We start from the raw sequence: 18,409 nt of genomic DNA on the forward strand, positions 1-18,409 counted from the left end.
GAACACTATAGACGGCAGACACAAAACCTGCAATTACACAGAACATCGAAGAGTACAGCGAGGGTATGGGCTCTGCAGCCAGCGGGGCTGTGCTGAACTAATTAAACTAGAAATTAAACACTTAACCAAACTAACTCCTTCTGACTTCACATACAACATGTGGCAGGAACCCAGCGGGTCAGGCTGCATCATCAGGAAGGGTCTTGGCCCAAAACATCGACTGGTTATTCTCTCCACAGATGCTGCCCGACCAGTGTGTGTGTATGTGTGTGTGTGTGTGTGTGTGTGTGTGTGTCTGTGTGTGTCTGTGTGTGTGTGTGTCTGTGTGTGTGTGTGTGTCTGTGTGTGTGTGTGTCTCTGTGTGTGTGTGTGTGTGTGTGTGTGTGTGTGTCTGTGTGTGTGTGTCTGTGTGTGTGTGTGTGTCTGTGTGTGTGTGTGTGTGTGTGTGTGTCTGTGTGTGTGTGTGTGTGTGTGTGTGTGTGTCTGTGTGTGTGTGTCTGTGTGTGTGTGTGTCTGTGTGTGTGTGTGTGTGTGTGTGTGTGTGTGTGTGTGTGTGTGTGTGTGTCTGTGTGTGTGTGTCGCTCTGGATTTCCAGCCTTTGCAGAATCTCTTGTGTTTATCCCTTCAGACTACACAAGGTACAATACAGCACAGTACAAGCCCTTTGACCAATGGAATTGTGCTAAAGTAATTAAATTAATAATTAAACACTTAACTAAATTAACTCCATCTGACTGCACAAGGGCCATATAGAACACAGAACACTACAGCACAGTGCAGGCCCCCCAGCCCTTTGGCTCACAATGTTGTGCTGACCTCTTAACCTACTCCAAGATCAATCTAACCCTTCCCTCCTACGCAGCCCATAACCCTCCATTTTTCTTTCAACCCTATCCGGGAGACTTAAGTGTCATTATATTAGCCACTACCACTACCCCAGCCAAGTATTCCAAGCCTCCACCACTCTCTGTGTAAAGAACTACCTCTGACTTCTCCCCTAAACTTCCCTCCACTCCCCTTAAATGAATGCCCTCAGTTATTGGCTATTTCTGCCCTGGGAAGAAACACTACCTGCTCACTCTGTCTATGCCTCTTATCACCTTGTACACCTCTATCAAGTCACCTCTCATCATTCTCCACTCCAGTGAGAAAAGCCCTCAACCTATCCTCATAAGACACGCTGTCCAATCCAGGCAGCATCCTGGTAGGTCTTCTCTGCACCCTCTCTAAAGCTTCCACATCCTTCCTATAATGAGATGACCAGAACTGAACACAATACACAGATGCTGTTGAACCAGAGTTTTATAGAGCTGCAGTCTCTGGATATATATTACAGATCCCTCCATTTTTGACATATTCAAGTGCTTATCAAAGAGCTGCATGAACATCTCCATCAAATCTGTCTCCACCACTACCCTATTGACCTTCAAACTGTGGTTGTACTAATCATAGACTAATCTCATTTTATCAAGTTCAAGTTTAATTGACATTTAGCCGTACACATGAATACAGCCAAATGAAATAGTGTTCCTCTGGAGCCAAGGTGCAAAACACAGCACATAGCACATATAGCACACATAATTACAACAGCAGAAAGCATAGTTACAAAAAAAAAAATTAAAACAACAATAACATAGCCCAAGTCCCTGAGTGTCGTGGCCTGCAGATTGATGGTGCATGGGATGTTGTCCTGGAGCCACGTTTCTGCAAGAAAAAGCTCGCAGCAGTTACTCATCTTACACAAGATCAGACACAGATGAATGCAGCCCAGCTTGTCATCCACCTGGCAAACACTGGAGGGCAGCACCGATGTGAAATTCTCTCTGTGTTCCCTTTACCTGACCCCAGATTCTATGCCTCACCTTAAAAGACACCTGGGTAGGTACATGGATTGGAAAGGTTGAGAGGGAAATAGGCCAAACACTGGCAAATGAGACTAGCTTGGTTAAGGCAGCATGGTAGCGTAATGGTGGTGCCTCGATTTACAACACCAGCAACTACTGTTCAGGGTTCAATTCCCACTGCTGCCTGTAAGAAGTTTGTACATCCCGCAATCACCACGAGTTTCCTTCAGGTGCTCTGGTTTAACCCGCATTCCAGAGACGTACGGATAGGATTAGTGAGTTGTGAGCATGCTACGTTGATTCCGGAAGTGTAGTGACACTTGTGGGCTGCCACAGCACAATCCTTGCTGATTTGATTTGACTAAAATGACGCATTTCGCTGTATGTTTCACTGTAAATAAAGCTAAATCTTTCTCTTCTTTCTTTCTGATCTGGGTTGGCATTGACCAGTCGGGCCGATAGGCCTCTCCCCCTGCTATATCACTCTATAAGTGTCTGTGAGCTACACTCTAGGAGCAAGCCAGAGAAACAATGTATCCAGCAACCTGCACGTCTTTCAGGTGGTACAGACTGGACCACTGTGATGTAAAGGCCATTGACTCTTTGTCCAAGGTAGCTGTGTGAGGGAGATAAATCTGCTTCTTCTGGCAATGGACTGAGCATCCATAAGACCAGAAAACCACAGGACATAGGAGCAGAACAGGGCCATTCACCCCATTCTCTGTCATTCCATCGTGGATGATTTATTATCCCTATCAACCCTATCCTCCTGCCTTCTCCCCGTAACCTTTTACACCACAACTATCACAAACCTATCAACCTCCATTTTAAATATACCCAAAGACTTGGTCTCCACAGCTGCTGTGGCAATGAATTCCAGATTCAGCACCCTCTGCATAAAGAAATTCCTTCTCATCTCTGTTCTAATACATCCTTGTATTTTGAGGCTGTGCCCTCTGATCCTAGACTCTGCCACTATAGTAAACATTCTCTTCACGTCCACTCTATCAAGACCTTTTAATATTCGAGGTTTCAATACGACCTTGTCATTCTTCTAAACTGCAGTGAGTACAGGCCCAGAACTTCATACGAGAACCCTTTGATAGCCAGGATCATCCTCATTAAACACCTCTGGATCCTTTACAACGCTAGGTAAGGGGCCCAAAACTGCCACAATACTCCTTGCGTATTCCATAATGATCGCAGTGCTCTCGGCTGAGTAGCCCACAATCTCTACTGGAAATTAGGAATGACAACCTCTGTGAGCCTCAAGAATTCCAACACTTCAGACAGTGCTAATGAGAAGACAGACACTGAGCCTTCATGGTCACCATACACCAGCATGGCAGAGCAATGTTGCCATGGAAACAATAGAAGAGAGTGATCTAACTCTCACCACCATTGACCAATGCTCTTGTTTACTTAAAAAGGACATTTGACAATTAAAGAAACGTCATGAAGAATCCCACCCATCTTGCTCATGGACTGTTTGTCCCACTCTCGTCAGGGAGGAGGCTACCTAGCATCCACACCAGGACCACCAGACTCAAAAACAGCTGATCAAAACCTGACCCTCCCATCACTTTATGTACATGCATCATCATTCTCCCCCCTCCAGCTCCACATGTGAATGAACAACACAGGCTACAACTGTCTACATCCCCTCCTTTCACTGCATCTACCATCCACACCTCCACATACCAACTATCATCCTGATCCTCACCTTCCCCTGGCCCCACCTTCCATCAACTCCCTAGTCATCATGGACTCACCTTTACTACTGAGCCAGCGAGAAGGGCTCTGAGGAAACATCTGGCAAAGCACTGGGGCCAGATGTATGAACCCCAAGGTCCTGAAGGAGTGTGCTGAGTAGCAGTGTGGAGTTCTCCAGCGCATTTTCAATCTGCGTCTCAGCCAGGAAAGGGTCCCAACCCTGTGGAAAACATCATGCGTGGCCCCACTACCCAAGAAGGGCCAATGAAAAGTCTTGAATGACTACCATCCAATGGCCCTGACCTCACACATCATGAAGACCCTTGAGAGGCTGGTCCTGGCTCACCTCCGACTCCTGGTCAGATTTGCTCTCAATCCCCTGCAGTTTGCCTGCCAGGAGCACATTGGAGTCGAAGATGCTGCCATCTACCTGCTGAACAGAGCCTACTCCCATTTGGATAAGCAAGGCAGCACTGTGAGGATCATGTTTTTTGATTTTTCAAGTGCCTTCAATGCCATACAGCCCTCATTGCTGGGGGGGGGGGGGGGTGGGGGCGGGATCTCTGTTCAATGCCGATCGGCACTTCCTTTATATCCTGGATAATGGACTACCTGACTGGCAGACCACAGTTTGTGTAGTTTCAGAGCGGTGTGTCAGACAATGCTATAAACAACGCTGGTGAGCGTAAACTCTGAGTCATATAATCTGCAGAAATTCTCTGATGACTCAGCAATAGTGTATAAAGGGCGGATGGGAGAATGGATACAAGATTCTGGTGGAGGACTTCGGCAAATAGTGCAAGCTAAATTATCTGCAGCTCAGCATCAGTAAGACAAAGGAGATGGTGATGGACTTCAGGAAGACCAAGCCTGCATTGTTTCCTGTTACTATTGATGGTGAGGACGTGGATGTGGTGAGGACCTACAAGTACCTGGGGGTGCGCCTGGATGACAGACGTGAGTGGAGCACCAACACAGAGGCTGTATACAAGAAGGGCCAGAGTTGCCTCTACTTCCTGAGGAGACTGAGGTCCTTTGGAGTATGCAGGCCTCTCTCCTTCACATGTTCTACCAGTCTGTTGTCACTAGTACAATCTTCTATGTGGTGGTGTGCTGGGGCAATGGCATCAACACAGGTGATGCCAACAGGCTCAATAAACTGATTAGAAAGGCTGGCTCTGTTATAGGAGTCAAACTGGACACACTGGAGGCTGTGGTAGAACAAAGGACCCTCCGGAAAATCCTGGCCATTCTGGACAATGTTTCTCACCCTCTGCATGCCACCTTGGCCAAACAGAGCAGAATGTTCAATAATAGACTAAGACAACTGTGCTGCTCCAAAGAGCGCTATATGAGGTCATTCTTACCCTCGGCCATTAGGCTCTCTAATGAGTCAATCTATAGCCCCTCCTGTTAGACTGCTTGAGGTAACTTTTTTTTCATCCTTTCTTACTTCTAATGTTTGTAATAATGTAATTTCCTTTGGGATTAATAAAGTACTTACCTATCTATCTCTATTATGTGCCGTGTCGTATGATGTGGGCAATCATGGTCTTTACAAGACCATGATCGTTCTTGGCAATTTTTTCTACGGAAGTGGTTTGCCTTTGCTGCCTTCTGGGCAGTGTCTTTTCAAGACAGGTGATCCCAGCCATTATCAATACTCTTCAGAGATTGTCTGCCTGGCAACAGCGGTCACATAACTAGGGTTTGTGATATGCACCAGCTGCTCATACGACCATCCACCATTTGCTCCCATGGCTTTCGATAACCCTGATCAGGGCGCTAAGCAGGTGCTACACCTTGCCCAAGGGTGACCTGCAGGCTAGCGGAGGGAAGGAGTACCTTACACCTCCATTGGTGGAGACGTATCTCCACCCCACCACCCAATGTACATACAATCATTTCTACATATACCAGGGGTGATTGATAAATTTGTGGCCTAGGGTAGAAGGAGTCAATTTTAGAAAACCAAGCACATTTATTTTTCAACATAGTCCCCTCCTACATTTACACACTTAGTCCAGCAGTCGTGGAGCATATGGATCTTGGACCTCTAGAGAGTGTCCACAGCAGGGGTGATTGATAAGTTCGTAGCCTGAGGTGGAAGGAGATGAGTTATGCAGCTCTCGTTACATGCACATGCAGTTCAACACTTTGCGTGATTATGCAGAAACTTTGAAGGTAATAACTCATCTCCTTCTACCTTAGGCCACGAACTTATCAATCACCCTGATGAGTTAGTTATTGACTTCAAACTTTCTGCATAGTCACTCAAAGAGTTGAACTGCATGTTTTAACTTCTGCATAATCACTCAAAGAGTTGAACTGCATGTGCATGTAACGAGAGCCATATAACTCATCTCCTTCTACCTTAGGCCACGAACTTATCAATCACCCCTCGTATAACAGTTACTTGTACATTGTGTTGTATAGGATTGCTTTTAGATATATATTTATAGTTGATTTAATTGAGGTTTTCATGCTGCCTCTGATAAAGAGTAACAATCATTTTGTGCTTCTTTACACTTGAGCACTGAAGAATGAATCTTGGGTTTTGAATTTCTATGGAGTAATCTCTGTATGACTCGCCCTGTAATCTGCCTATATTGGGTATTCAACTGTACATACATCATAAATATGTCAGTGGATAAGCGAGGAGTATAAAGGCTGAGTCATTTTCCTCCGCGTTATTCTGTCCATGGGAAGCTAGTCAGTACCACACACGCGTGGCTCTGTAACCAGCCTCACGGCCAGTACTGTGCTGTTTCGGTGAGGTGACTAGGCAGCTTTCAAAACCAATTTCCTGTGTGATTTAGCACCTTGGTCATGCAGGAGCAGCCAACACCAGTAGGGGCAATAATTCAACAAAGAATTGGGGGGAAGGTTCTCCGCCCTGTGTGGGCTGCCAGTCAGGTGCATTGCAGGTAAGAAGGTGTTCAAAGCAAAGCTACAGGAGGGGTAGTAATGAAGAAAGCCCTGCCGGAGGTGAGGGGTAGAGGCAGATACATTAGGGATATTTAAGAAGCCCTTAGATGGGAAAATCAATGTTTAAAAAATGGAGAACTTGTAGGAGGGAAGGGTTAGACTAATCTTAGAGTAGGTTAAAAGGGCAGCACAACATTGCGGGTAGAATGGCCTGTACTGTGCTGTATTGTTTCGTACTGTGCTGTATTGTTTCATGTTCTACCTTATCTTGTAGATTTAAGAATTATTGATAATGATAAAATAAAGCTTTGGACAAGTATGCAGTAGTTGGTGGTATATGTTATCAGTAATCAATAACGCCCACTGGTTCGCCCACTCCTGCCTAAGTTTTTTCTCTAACCGGCCGTGTCACCTGCCAATCATTCAATCAGTGTGCTTGGTCTATGCCCAACATTAGCATTTTAAAAGCTGCAATTTTGAAGTGAAATGAATGATTGGCAGCAGAAGATGGACAAAAAAACACTCCGGATCAGCATGAAAATACAAAAAAAAATTATTTCTGAGGTAGGAGTCCAGAGATGTATGGGTTTATTTGAAATGAAACCAGAAGTCGCTGAAAACACACACTGTGTTTGGAAACACCACATTATTCCTGCATTTCCTGTTATATTTCATTTTCTTTTTTTTTGATCCTGTTGGTTAAATAAATAAAAACTCCAGGCTTTAAGTTGAAATCACACTGCTCTTGATTGGAAGATTCAGTGCAAAAGACCCTGGTTGGCAGACACACCAAACATTACTAAAATTAAACACCAGTGTCCTCAACTCTGAACACTCTTTATGTAAAAACAGTCTTCTGGAATATTCCTGACCATGTGTACCCACACCTCTAAGCTCAGGAACAGTTATACGACCACTGGGCTCCTGAGCCAGTGTGAATAACTTCACTCACTACTACTCTGAGCTGATTCTACAGCCTATAGACTCACTTTCAAGGACTCTTTACAACTCCCGTTCTCAGTATTATTTTGTATTTGCACAGTTTCTCTTTTGTACATCGGTTGTTTGCAAGCCTATGTGTTTATTTTGCATAAAGTCTATTCATCATCATTATGTGCCGCGTTGCATGATGTGGACGATCATCGTCTTTCCATGACCATGATTGTTCCTGTCAATTCCTGCAGAAGTGGTTTGCCATTGCCTTCTTCTGGGCAGCGTCTTGGAAGATGGGTGATCCCACCCCAGCCGTTAACAATACTCTTCAGAGATTGTCTGCCTGGTGTCAGTGGTTGCATAACCAGGACTTGTGATCTGCATCAGCTGCTCATACGACCATCCACTGCCTGGTCCCATGGCTTCATGTGACCCTGATTGGAAGGGGGCTAAGCAGATGTTACACCTTGCCCAAGGGTGACCTGCGGACCAGCAAAGGGAAGGAACACCTTACACCTCCTTTGGTAGAAATGGATCTCCACCCCACCACCCAGAGGAACACACCACACTCTCTATAAAAACACTTGCCCAACGCTTCTTTAAACTTGCCCCTCGCACTTAAGTCCTCTAGCACTTGACATGACCTCCCTGGGAATAAAGATTCTTATTGCCTGTCTTTCTATGGATCTCATAACTTTATACATTTCTGTTGGGTGTCTCCCCCTGTCTTTGAAGCTCCAGAGAAAACAACCCAAGTTTGTCCAGCATCTCCTTATAGCTCATACCCTCTAATCCAGGCAACATCCTGATGAACTTCTTCTGCACCTTATCCCAAGTTTCATCACTTCTCCTTATAGCTTGAACTTTCTAATCCATGCAACATCCTGGTGACCTCTTCTGCACCCTCTCCAAAGCTTCAAGATCTTTCCCATAATTGGATGACTAGAACTGCATACAACTCCATGTGTAGCCTAACCACAAGGTTTATGTAGATGCAATATGACTTCCTGAATCTCATACTCAATGCCCCTACCAACTGGCATTGGTTTATTATTGTCACATGTACCAAGATACAGTGAAAAGCTTGCCTTACGTACCCTTCGTACAGATCAAATCATTACACAGTGCACCGAAGTAGAACAAGCTATAACAATGCCAATGAAGACAAGTATGGCATTGGTCTTCTTTACCACCCTATTTACTTGTGTGGCCAGTTGCACTGAGCTCTGGACTCCAAGTCCCCTCTGTGCATCAATACTGTTATTGTCCTGTCAGTTTTCTGTATACTTTCCCCTTACATTCGGCCTCACAAAGTGCAGCAGCTCACACTTACTCGGATTGAACTCCATCAGCCACTTAACTGCCCATATCTGTCACTGATCTATATGTGGTTACAGCATCTGTAATCACTGATCAGGGTTCAATTCCCACGACTGCCTGCAAGGAGCTTGTACATTACGTTCTCCCTGTGACAGCATGGGATCCTCCGGGTGTTCTGGTCTCCTCCCACATTACAAAGATTAGGTTAGGGCTAGTGAGTTGTGGGCATGCTAGGCTGGCAACAGAAGGATAGCGACACTTGTGGGCTGCCCCCAGCACAATCTTCAGACTGCATTGGTTGTTGAAGCAAACGATGCTTTTCACTGTGTATTTCGATGTTTTGATGTATATATGTCATCTGAAGGGAATCTCCCTCCGTACACTGTTGCATATTTAATATTTCAGTAACATTTGAGTAATATTGTAAATATATTGTTTGATTAAGCATTCTTTTTACTTATGTAATTCATTACAGGTTATATTACACACAAGAGAAATTAGAGAGCTAGGCAGAAAACTGAGAAGCAGCACCTCCAGGGTGGTCACTTCTGGATTGCTACGTGTGACACGAGGGTGGAAACTGGAAGAAGAAGGCCCTTAACTCCCAGTGGAGTCATCGGGACGCCATCATGACGGCGTTTTTTTTAGCAGGCTTTCTTATTTTTACGAGGCCAAGTTGCTAGCTCAACGCTCAACCCAGCACGGATGGAAAGCGTGCAAGGGAGCCGGCTGGATTCGAACTCGGGAGCCTTCGCTCCAAAGTCCAGCGCTGATGCCACTACACCACCAGCTGGCAGAAACTGGATGATTTGGCAGAGAAGCTGGTGCAGGGCGCAGAGCTTCAGGTTCCTGGATCACTGGGATATCTTCTGGGGGAGGTATGACCTGTTCAAAAGAGACGGGATGCACCTGAACCCAAGGGGGACCAATATTCTCACAGTCAGGTTTGTGAGACCTGCTGGGGAGGATTTAAATTAATTTTGCAGTGGAATGGGAACCAGAGTGAAGGACAGGACAGATGGGAAGAAAGCAAAGATACAGTGTGCAGTCACACTGTCAGGAAGGGCAGGCAGATAATAGGACAAAATTGCAAAGACTGTGGAGGGGCAGGTAGTGCTGAGGAAACAGGTAGGCTGCAGAAGAACTTAGGCAGATTAGGAGAATGGGAAAGAGAGTGGCAAAGGAAATACAATGTTGGAAAATGCATGGTCATGCACTTTGGTAGCAGAGATAAATGTGCGGACTATTTTCTAAATAGGGAGAAAATCCAAAAATCTGAGATGACCACTCTCCACTGAACATCGACAGCTACTCCGCAGAGATTGTTAAGAGCACCAAATATCTTGGTGTTCGCCTGGCGGAGAATCTCACCTGGTCCCTCAACACCAGCTCCATAGCCAAGAAAGCCCAGCAGCGTCTCTACCTTCTGCGAAGGCTGAGAAAAGTCCATCTCCCACGCGCCCCCCATCCTCACCACATTCTACAGAGGATGTATCGAGAGTATCCTGAGCAGCTGTATTACTGCCTGGTTCGGAAATTACACCGTCTCAGATTGCAAGACCCTGCAGCGGATAGTGAGGTCAGCTGAAGGTATCATTGGGGTCTCTCTTCCCGCCGTTACAGACACTTACACCACACGCTGCATCCGCAAAGCTAACAGCATTGTGACGGACCCCATGCACCCCTCATACAAACTCTTCTCCCTCCTGCCATCTGGCAAAAGGTACCGAAGCATTCGGGCTCTCACAACCAGACTATGTAACAGTTTCTTCCCCCAAGCCATTAGACTCCTCAATTCCCAGAGTGCAGAGTCTAGTCTGACACCAACCTACACACACACACACACACACACACACACACACACACACATACACACACACTCACTCACTCAACTGAACACCACTCCACTCCCCTTGCAATTTTTGCTCATTTCTTTCTCAATTCCTGCTAAAACATTGTTTACATTTACATTTACATCATTTATTATTATATTGTAATTTTTCCTTTACTGTGCCTATTGTCTTGTTTATTAATTATCGTACTGTCTTGCATTGTTTTGCGCACTTTATGTAGTCCCGTGTAGGCATGAAGTCTAGTGTAGTTTTGTGTTGTTTCAGGTAGCACCATGGTCCTGGAGGAACGTTGTTTTGTTTTTACTGTGTACTGTACCAGCAGTTATGGTTGAAATGACAATAAAAGCGACTTGACTTGACAAACGGATTTGGGAGTCCTTGTGCAGAACACCCTAAAGGTTAACTTGCAGGTTGAGTCAGTGGTGAGGAAGGCAAATGCAATGTTAGCTTTCATTTCAAGAGGTCCAGAGTACAAGAGTAGGGAAGTGGTCCTAAGGCTTTATGAGACCTCACCCAGAGTATTGTGAACAGTTTCTCCTCTAAGAAAAGATATTCTGGCATTGGAGAGGGTTCAGAGAAGATTCACAAAGATGATTCCGGGAATGAAAGGGTTATCATACGAGGAACATTTGATGGCTCTGGGTCTGTCTTCACTGGAATTTAGAAGGATTGGGGCGGGAGGGGGAATCTCACTGAAACCTTTCAAATTTTGAAAGGCCTAGACAGAGTAGATGTGGAAAGGATGTTCCCATGGTGAGGGAGTCTAGGACAAGAGTGCACAGCCTCATACAGGGGCATCCATTTAAAGTAGAGAGGCAGGACATTTCTTTAGCCAGAGGGTGGTGAATTTGTGGAACTTTTTATTACATGCAGCTGTGGAAGACAGGTCATTGGGTGTGCTTAAGGCAGAGTTTGATAGGTTCTTGATTGGACACAGCATCAAAGGTTACGGGGAAAATGACGGGCAGAGGAGCTGAGGAGGCGAAAGAAAGGATCAGCCTTGATTGAATGGCAAAGCAGACTCGATGGGCCAATTGGCTTAATTCTGCTCCTACGTCTTATGGTTTTATATATAAAAGCACGTAAATAGCATACGTCAGCACACTACCACGTCATATGCACGTGCCTCACTTAAAGTAAAAATGAACTTACATGCAGATCTTTGACTGCCTTGTTTTTTTTCAGTTAGTTTTATGTTTTGAAGTTACAAAATGTAACACACTCCTCTGATCTCTGTGCTGTCTACAAATTGTGTCCTCTGGAATGACTGTGGTTCTGCTGTTGATCTCCCTATCCTGGAGTTAGTTAGTGCTCTATCAACTGCTGGTGTCCAATGGCCAGTGAATGACATGCTGTAATTGTTGGAAGTTGGCAGGGTTGCACAGGTATTTATTTATTTATTAAGACACAGTGCAGAATAGGCCATTCTGGCCCTTGAAGCCGTGCGGCCCAGCGACCTCTGATTTAACCCTAGTCTATTTGAGGGACAATTACCCTAACAACTGGTATGTCTTTGGAGGGTGGGAGGAAACTGGAGCTCCCAGAGGAAACCATAAAAAATCCTGCATCAAACAGCCCTAGGGTCAAGCCTTGGCAACAGTTCCTAGGCAGCCACAGAGCTTGAACTGGGCAATATTTTCCCCCAGTTAAAAAAATACCCAGTCATTTCACTAACTATCCATCAACAAATTTCTCTTGCTTCCCTCTTATAAGATTAGTGAGGTGGACTGATGTTGTTGACTACAATTTTTTTTCTTTTTCGGGGCCTGGTGTTTGAAGAGAAAAGGTCGCCATGAATAGTGCATGAGAGCAGGCTGTTTGTCGCCATGGTGATAGGCCAGGCCTAACATCCAGCTGAGACCCTCTACTGGTTCCCATTTACCCTGCAACCTCAAGAATTGTCACACTGTGACAGCTTAAGAGAAACATGTCCAATCAAAATATCTGATATTTAAATTATAACCCTGATATTTAAAGGGCCAGGGGCAGGGAGTAGGGTTGGGAGATGGGGGGAAGAGTCCCTTAGCAACCGGGTGACACGAAGGCCCAGCTGACTTAATGTAAGGGACTCACTCAAATCTTTGTTCTTTGTTTCCCAGGCAGAAGCTAAGCCAGACTGAGATGGCCTAGAGAGGAGGATGGGAAGAGATTGTGAGTGGTGGTGGTGGGGGGTGTGAGGAGGTTAAAACAAGGGTTCAGAGTCGTGAGAAGTGTGCATGAGGATTGGAGTCAGGGAAAATCGGAACACAGGGCTGCTGATTTATTAGAGATGCTAATGTTGTCCACAAAGGCTTTCAACCAGTGGTTACTGCTTCAGTGTTCTGGGACATCTCGATTCCAGTACTATATCTACAATGTCCAATAAATCTCACAGCTCCTTAACATACGTCAGTAACAGAATCACTCCAGGATACCACAGTCATCAGCTGTTCCCACAGTCAATCTGAATTAACACCCAGAGTATTGCAAAGGTGAGATTTCAACCTTTTAACTAGCTTCCTCCCCACAGCGTTTTTGAAGGCAACAATTGTGGAAAGGGTTAATTCTTGAAGCAGCCAAACGTCTCTGTGTTAGTTGCCTGGCAGTTTTGTGTACTCCCTGATGTCGATGCAGGTCAGTCCAGCCAGCCTAATTTAGCCAAGATAGCAGCTTTAGTTAACTATGAGTGAATGGGCACTCTGTGTGGGATAAGGGTGTTGGGAGAGAGAGAGAAAGAAAGGGAGAAAGAGAGAGAGAAAGAAAGGGAGAGAAAAAAGGGAGAAATAAAGAGGGAGTAGGGGAGGAGGAGAGAGTGAGAAAGATATAGAAAGAGAAAAAGGGAGAAAGAGAGGGAGGACAAGCTATTTTATTTTACAGCATGGTAACACAGGCTCTTCTGGCCCAACAAGCCCGTGCACCCAATTACACCCATGTGACCAACTAACTTTCTAACCCATATGTCTTTGGAGTGTGGGAGGAAAGCAGAGCACCCAGGGGGAAACCACGTGGTCACAGGGAGAACGTACCAACTCCTAACAGACAGCATTGGAAACTGCATCCGGGTTGCTGACACTGTAAAGAATTTCATGCTGACCACAATGCTACCATGCTGGCCCAAAAGCAATGTCTGAACAGGATAGAAAGAAAAAAAGAAAGAGAAAAAGAAAGAGAAAAGAGAGAGATAGTGAGATGGGGGGGGGAGAGAGAAAGACCACCCAATTACACCAAAGTGGCCAATTAACACGTACTGTACTAACATATTCTTCTGAACGTGGGAGGCAACCAGAGCACCCAGAGGAAACCCATGCAGTAACGGGGAAAAAGAACATGCTCCTTACATAGAGTCACGAGGAATTCTGCAGACGCTGGAAATTTCAAGCAACACACATCAAGGTTGCTGGTGAACGCAGCAGGCCAGGCAGCATTTCTAGGAAGAGGTACAGTCGACGTTTCAGGCCGAGACCCTTCGTCAGGACGGTCTTGACGAAGGGTCTCGGCCTGAAAAGTCAACTGTACCTCTTCCTAGAGATGCTGCTTGGCCTGCTGCGTTCACCAGCAACTTTGATGTGTGTTCCTTACAGACAGTGGCATGCGCAGAACCCGGTTGCTGGTGCTGTAAAGCATTATATGCTATCTATGCCAACCCAAAATCCACACCTCCATGACCCACAATCACCATGGATAGAACAGGAATAAAGAATTATAAAAAAAATATTTTGAAGTATGCATATGGAATAAAATATACATAAATAAGTATAAATAAGTACCAGAGTGTACTTGTAATGTAAACATCATTATAAAAAGTGGTTTAGAGTGCAGGGTTAAATATAGAGGGGGCTAACTAGAATGGTTTATCAGATTAACTGCCTGGCAGAAGAAGATGAAGATTTTGTTAATCATCCTATGGCAATTTGGAGAATGGGTATGTGCCAAACGCAGACACATGGGACAAACTCAGATGGGTGTCCTGGTCGGAATGGACCAGTTGGGCGGAAGGGCCTGCTGCTATACTATACAACTCGATGACTCTTTCCACTGTTTTTAAATTCTCACCCACATTTTACACTTGCTTCCACAAATGTAACTCTCCCGAGTTGGCTCCATTCAGTAATCATCTCTACAGGTTGTGAAATTGTACATCAGTCCATTGATTAAAAAAAGGCAAAGAAGGGAAACAAGGGAATTGCAGAGGAGTTAGTATAACATCCGTTGTCAGGACATTACTAGGTCTATAATTAAAGAGTGAGTAAATGAGTACTGTAGAATGCTCACCTGATTGGAACGGAGTGGTGTGTGGGTTTGTGTAGGGCACGTCACTGATAACAAAAATCATATCTCCAGGAACTGAAATTACCTGGTCAGGGTAAAGGCTGGGTTGCAGATAACAGAGAGTGGAGATAATGGACAGAGACTTCTAGGAATTAGAATTGGTGTTATATTATCACATGCTCTGAGATACAGTGAAAAGCTTGTCTTGCAAACTATTCATACAGATCACATCATACACAGTGCATTGAGGTAGAACAAGGTGAAACAATAACAGAATGCAGAATAAAGTGTAACAGCTACAGAGAAAGAGTAGTTCAGGTGCAAGATTATAATGAGGTAGATTGAGAGGTCAAGAGTCTATCTTATCATACTGGAGAGCCATCCTATTGTACAAAGTGTCTGCTCAAGAGTCTGTTAATAGTACCGTAGAAACTGGCCTTGAGATTGATGGGATGTGCCTTCACGCTTTTGTATCTTCTGCCTGATGGGAGAGGGGAGAAGAGAGAATGTCCAGGGTGGGTGGGGTCTTTGATTATGTTGTCTGCTGTACCAAGGTACAAGAAGTGTCAACTGAATCCATGGTCTCCGTGATGAGCTGAGCTGTGTCCTCAACTCTCTACGGTTTCTTCCAGTGGCAGAATGTGAACGCTGGAGCCCCAATACAACTATTGGTGTAATTATACTGAACTAAAATGAGACCCACATAAGTAACACAAAAGCTAATTTTATTTGATGAGATGCTTCAAAAAGGTCGCATCCATCACTGTGAACCCCCATCACCCAGAAGATGCCCTCTTCTCATTGCTACCATCCAGGAGGAGGTCCAGAAGCTGGAGACACACAGTCAATGTTTTAGGAACAGCTTCTTCCCCTACACCATCAGATTTCTGAATGGACATTGAACCCATGTATGTTAACCCACTATTTTATTTGGTTTTTTTTTTGCTCTCTCTTTGCACTACTTATTTATATATACATCTATCTTATTGTAATTTATAGTTGTTTTGTTATCACTTATTGCATCGTACTGCTGTTGCAAAACAACAAATTTTATGACAACACACATCAAAGTTGCTGGTGAACGCAGCAGGCCAGGCAGCATCTCTAGGAAGAGGTACAGTCGACGTTTCGGGCCGAGACCCTTCGTCAGGACTAACTGAAGGAGGAGTTAGTAAGAGATTTGAAAGTGGGATGGGGAGGGGGAGATCCAAGATGATAGGAGAAGACAGCAGGGGGAGGGATGGAGCCAAGAGCTGGACAGGTGATTGGCAAAAGGGATATGAGAGGATCATGGGACAGGAGGCCCAGGGAGAAAGAAAAGGGGGGGGGGGAGGGGATGAGCAGAGGGGTATAGTGAGAGGGACAGAGGGAGAAAAAGGAGAGAAAGAGAAAGAATGTGTGTATATAAATAAATAATGGATGGGGTACGAGGGGGAGGTGGGGCATCAGCAGAAGTTTGAGAAGTCAATGTTGATGCCATCAGGTTGGAGGCTACCCAGATGGAATATAAGGTGTTGTTCCTCCAACCTGAGTGTGGCTTCATCTTTACAGTAGAGGAGGCCGTGGATAGACATATCAGAATGGGAATGGGATATGGAATTAAAATGTGTGGCCACTGGGAGATCCTGCTTTCTCTGGAGGACAGAGCATAGGTGTTCAGCAAAACGATCTCCCAGTCTGTGTTGGGTCTCGCCAATATATAGAAGGCCACATTGGGAGCACCGGATGCAGTATATCACCCCAGCCGACTCACAGGTGAAGTGTCACCTCACCTGGAAGGTCTGTCTGGGGCCCTGAATGGTAGTGAGGGAGGAAGTGTAAGGGCATGTGTAGCACTTGTTCCTCTTACAAGGATACACCAGCAACTTTGATGTGTGTTGCTTGAATTTCCAGCATCTGCAGAATTCCTCGTGTTGAAATTTTACGACACCTGCAAGAAGTATTGAACCTGATCCTGAGTCTGGCTCTAAGCAGTGGCGAGTCTAGCATTAAGTTTCCACTGTACAGAACATGAAGTGGGTGGGCAAATGTGAGGCAAGTGCAGGCAAATGTAAGAACTGGATGTAAAAATAAGATATGGTGGGAAAGTGGCCGCTTAGATCATTTAAGTATCCTGGAAACGTATACTAGGTCTAAAGACCTGAAATACACACATGTCACCATCAGATTACACACTATCAAGGTCATATGCATATACAGAAAGTTGCCGGAAAAGAGCCAGGAACATCCAGAAAGATCCCACCCACCCTGCTCATGGACTGTTTGTCCCACTCCCATCAGGGAGGAGGCTACGTAGCATCCACACCAGGACCACCAGACTCAAAAACAATTACTTTCCCCAAGCAGTAAGGCTGATCAACACCTCCACCCACTAACCCACCCCTCCACACCCCCAACCACCACTACTTTATCAATTCCTGTCAGAGTCACCTCATGTACTGACACTCCTGCGTCTAGTGTCACTTTATGGACATACAATCAATCTGTGCGTATATAAGGTATCTCATGTATTTATATTTATTGTTATTGTTTTTTTTATTTTGTGCTGCATCAGATCCAGAGTAACAAATATTTCGTCCTCCTTTACACTTGTGTGCAGGAAATAACATTAAACAATCTTCAATCTGGAATGTAAATGGAAAGATGGAAACACAGTGAAATGCATCATTTTGCATCAAAGACCAACACAGTCCAAGGGTGTGTTAGGGAGGCGGCCTGGACTTTCTACCAGGCTTCTGGTGCCAACATAGCATACCCACAACTTACTAACATTAACCCGCGTGTCTTTGGAACGTGGCAGGAAACCAGAACACCCGGAGGAAACCCACGTGGTCACTGAGAGAACGTACAAACTCCTTACAGACAGCATGTAATTGAACCCAGCTTGCTGACACTGTCATAGCACAAGCTAACTGCTATGCTACCATGCCACCCAGAATTTATGTTACAGAAGCAGAAAGCTATGGTCATGTCAGCACAGAAGATCCCGGAGGAAGTCAGCGGGCTAGGTAGCATCTCCAAAAGGACAGCTGACGTTTTGCATCACGACCCTTTCATTCGCCTGACCCGCTGAGTTCCTCCAGCATCTTGTGTGCGGCTCCAGATTCCAGCGCCTGCGGACGCTTGCCTCTCCTGGTTAAAGCATGCCCAGTGAACTGCGAGCAGCTCCTCCGGAAAGATAAATTGTCTGCAGGAGAAATACATCATTTATTGTCCAGTGAAACACATGGATATCTGGGATTGAGCAAACCATGATTATACTCCCTGGAATTTGGAAGCAGGTGTGGTTAGGCCAATTTGTAAGATGCAGAAGGTAAACTGACAGGGAGAGAGTCGGGGGGGGTAGAGAGGGAGATTGAGGGAGGGAGAGAGTGGGAGAGAAAGAGAGAAAGAGAGAGGAAGAGAGAGAGGAGACTAAATCTCCAGGACTAGACAGCAAAGTCCTGAACTTGAAGCCGATCGTTCAAGGGTGAGATCGAAACACACTGAAGCTGGTGGAAATCTGGAGCTTTGCCCTCATCAACTTCAACTCCTGGCAAGGCGATTTATTAGTTGTAAAGCTCAGGCTGT

General features: G+C 45.3%; 1 protein-coding gene across 4 annotated transcripts in view; it reads right to left on the reverse strand.

Annotated features, from left to right (window-relative positions):
* Nucleotides 1–18,409, reverse strand: part of agrn (agrin) — a 546,801-nt gene that overhangs the window by 226,926 nt on the left and 301,466 nt on the right. The gene's annotated exons all lie outside the window — the stretch shown is intronic.

This window comes from Mobula birostris, chromosome 27 (genome assembly GCF_030028105.1).
Source record: "Mobula birostris isolate sMobBir1 chromosome 27, sMobBir1.hap1, whole genome shotgun sequence".
Lineage (NCBI taxonomy): Eukaryota > Metazoa > Chordata > Chondrichthyes > Myliobatiformes > Myliobatidae > Mobula > Mobula birostris.